This window comes from Rhinopithecus bieti, unplaced genomic scaffold (assembly GCF_001698545.2).
Source record: "Rhinopithecus bieti isolate Rb0 unplaced genomic scaffold, ASM169854v2 scaffold_10589, whole genome shotgun sequence".
In the NCBI taxonomy this organism is placed as follows: domain Eukaryota; kingdom Metazoa; phylum Chordata; class Mammalia; order Primates; family Cercopithecidae; genus Rhinopithecus; species Rhinopithecus bieti.
This window is the reverse complement of record NW_016807065.1, coordinates 596,932-600,767: the sequence shown is the minus strand read 5'-3', so window position 1 is coordinate 600,767 and position 3,836 is coordinate 596,932. Positions and strand designations below refer to the sequence as shown.

The 3,836-nt window shown below is 43.8% G+C and overlaps 1 pseudogene; it reads right to left on the bottom strand.

Moving 5' to 3' along the window:
• Nucleotides 1-217: 217 nt before the first annotated feature.
• Nucleotides 218-3,395, bottom strand: LOC108534573 (zinc finger protein 562-like; annotated as a pseudogene).
• Nucleotides 3,396-3,836: the final 441 nt, after the last annotated feature.

The following is a 3,836-nucleotide window of genomic DNA, read 5'->3' as shown; positions in this document are numbered from 1 at the left end:
GTTGAAGATCTATTGAAGGTTTTCCCACATTCCTTACACTGATAGGGTTTCTCTCCAGTGTGATTTCGTATGTGTATAGCAAGGCCCGTGTATTGAGTGAAGGCTTGGCCACATTCCTTACATTCATAGGGTTTTATTCCAGTGTGAGTTCTTACATGTTGAGTAAGGTGAGTCGATCTAGTGAAGGCTTTCCCACATTCCGTACATTTGTGTGGTTTTATTCCAGTGTGAATCTGAATGTGAACATTAAAGGATGAGGAATTTCTTTTTTTTTTTTTTTTTTTTTGAGACGGAGTCTTGCTCTGTCACCCAGGCTGGAGTGCAGTGGCCGGATCTCAGCTCACTGCAAGCTCCGCCTCCCGTGTTTACCGCCATTCTCCTGCCTCAGCCTCCCGAGTAGCTGGGACTATAGGCGCCCGCCACCTCGCCCAGCTAGTTTTTTGTATTTTTTAGTAGAGACGGGGTTTCACCGTGTTAGCCAGGATGGTCTTGATCTCCTGACCTTGTTATCCGCCCGCCTCGGCCTCCCAAAGTGCTGGGATTACAGGCTTGAGCCACTGCGCCCGGCCACATTCTTTACATTCAAAGGACTTCTCTCCTTTATGAGTTTTCACATGTGCAGAAAGTTGAGAAAAATTAGTGGATTTCCCACAATTCTTAGTCTTTTTAGATTTCTTTCCAGTATGAACTGTTACACACCGCTTTAGGTGTGAGGAACGTGTGATGGATCTCCCACATTCCTGAAATTCACAGTTTCTCTCCAATGTGGATTCCCATGTGATTATCAAGGCTTGCAAAATACTTAAAGCCTTTTTTACAATCCTTACATTTGTATGGTTGTCTTGCATTGAGAATTCCAAGATGTACAGCAAGACCTGGAGTCAGGGTGAAGACTTTTCCACATAGATTAAATTTGGAAAGTTCCTGTCCAATAGAGGCTTCCTGGTGCACACTGAGGATGTCTTTTCCATAACAATTACCCTCAGAAGTGTTCCCTCCATTCTGAGCTTTCATGTGTGTCTTAAGGCAAAACTGTTCACTGAAGACCTCTCCACAATTCTCAGAGTTTCCATCCACTGTAGTTTCTTGTCTGCTGAGGAGGGGATAAAGGATTTAAAATGTTTTCAGAAATATTAAAAGATTTCACCCATCTTAACATGGAAACATTATTTTGGTGACAATTACCATTTTACTTTTTAATATTTAATTTTTTTTCATTTCCTACCTTCTTGATTTCTTCCACATTGAATGATGGATGTTTTGCTAGAATTTTATGCCACTGGCTCTAATTATTTAAAAAACAAAACAAAAAACAAAACAAAACAAACTGTCTTCTTTTAATTGTCAGGGGTCGTTTGAGACAGGTTCTCATTCTGTCATCCAGGCTGGGTACCATTGCACAATCACAGTGCACTGTGGTCTTAATCTCCCAGGCTCAAGCCATGATCCTGCCTCAGTGCTCCAAGGAGCTTGGACTACAGTTGCATGCCAACACACCCAGCTAATTTTTTATTTTTTGTAGAGACAGGGTCTCCCTGTTGCCCAGGCTGGTCTTGATCTCCTAGACTCAAGCAATTCTCCTGCCTCAGCTTCCCAAAGTGCTGGGATTACAGGCATCAGTCACTGTACCCAACCAAATAGTGTAGATTTTATTTTATTTTATTTTATTTTATTTATTTTTTTTTGAGATGGAGTCTCGCTCTGTCGCCCAGGCTGGAGTGTAGTGGCCGGATCTCAGCTCACTGCAAGCTCCGCCTCCCGGGTTTATGCCATTCTCCTGCCTCAGCCTCCCGAGTAGCTGGGACTAATGGCGCCTGCCACCTCGCCCGGCTAGTTTTTTGTATTTTTTAGTAGAGACGGGGTTTCACCATGTTAGCCAGGATGGTCTCGATCACCTGACCTCGTGATCCGCCCGTCTCGGCCTCCCAAAGTGCTGGGATTACAGGCTTGAGCCACCGCGCCCGGCCAGATTTTATATTTTTAGTAGAGACGGAGTTTCACCATGTTGACCAGGCTGGTCTTAAACTCCTGACCTCAAGTGATCCACCTACCTCTACCTCCCATAGTATTGGGATTACAGGCATGAGCCACCACATCCAGCCTGTTTTTAAAATCAGAGATGGGATCTTGTTATACTGCCCAGGCTAGTCTCGAACTACTGGGCTGAAATGATCCTCTGAGCTCAGCCTCCCAAGTAGCTGGGATTACAGAAGTAAGTCATAGCTCTGACGATGCTATTTCCTAGAATGGAATTCTCAATCTTTTCTGAGAGGAAACTAAGAAATATCACTCACGAATCTTACCATTTGTATCCCACTGAATATTGGATTCTTCAGAAAACCCTGCTGAAGTGATGACCGTTTGATTCTAGGTTGTATTTCCCACTCTGAAGTTAAGCAGAAAAAGAAATGTAAGGGTTTATAGAAGAAATGTTTAAAACGATGAGTCATTTTATTTGTTTTCAAATTAAACACAGTAATAAAAGATAAGCCAGAGAACTTTGAGGATTTTGGCATGTCAAAAATTTGGCTATAAGGACGTGGGGTTTATTACACAACTGATGTGTTTAGATAGTTTACTACAAACTGCTTCTGTGAAAAATAAAACGATGGGGAACAGGAAGAGAAGATTATCAGGAAAGGGAAGTAGGAAAGATTGGGATAAAGAATATGTATCAAAGTGATAAACTTAAAAAAAAAGAACAGGTAGTTTTGTTAGGTCATAGGAATGTTTGACTACATGGAAAATAAAAGTCAGAGATATCTGAAATTCTGAGAAAAATAGCTTAAATCTTCTGAGGTAAAGTGGATCTTTAAAATCTTTTTTTATTTTATTATATTGTATTTTATTTTTTTTGAGATGGAGTCTCACTCTGTCGCACAGGCTGAAGGGCGCTGATGCAATCTCGGCTCACTGCAATCTCTGCCTCTCAGGTTCAAGTGATTCTACTGCCTCAGCCTCCCGAGCGGCTGGGACTACAGGGATGTGCCACCATACCCAGGTAATTTTCTGCATTTTTAGTAGAGAAGGGGATTCACTGTGTTAGCCAGGCTGGTCTTGATTTCTTGACCTCATGATCTGCCCACCTTGCCTTCTCAAAGTGCTGGGATTACAGGCGTGAGCCACCATGCCTGGCCTAGTCTTTATTTTTACGATTTTTTTTTTTTTTTTTTTAGAGACGAGGTCTCACAATATTGTCCATGCTAGTATCAAACTCCCATGCTCAAGCACTTCTCTGACCTCAGCCTCCCAAGTATCTGGGACTACAGGTGCAGGCCACCATGCCAAGTGAAATTATGTTACTCTTACCTACAGAGGCCAGGTTCATGTAGTTCTCCAGCATCACATCTCTGTAGAGGTATTTCTCAGGCCGGGTGCGGTGGCTCAAGCCTGTAATCCCAGCACTTTGGGAGGCCGAGACGGGTGGATCATGAGGTCGGGAGATCGAGACCATCCTGGCTAACCTGGTGAAACCCCGTCTCTACTAAAAATACAAAAAACTAGCCGGGCGAGGTGGCGGGTGCCTGTAGCAGAGCTACTCGGGAGGCTGAGGCAGAAGAATGGCGTGAACCCTAAAGGCGGAGCTTGCAGTGAGCTGAGATCCGGCCACTGCACTCCAGCCTGGGTGACAGAGCGAGACTCCGTCCCCAAAAAAAAAAAAAAAAACGGTATTTCTCAGTTGTGTCCAGTAAAGCCCACTCCTCCGGGGTGAAGTCCACAGCCACATCATCAAACGTCACTGAATCCTAAGTCATCACACACATGCTGGTTTGAGCCAATGAACACTTCCACCAATGCTCACTGGAGAATGATGAAGGGGAACCTTATACTCACTT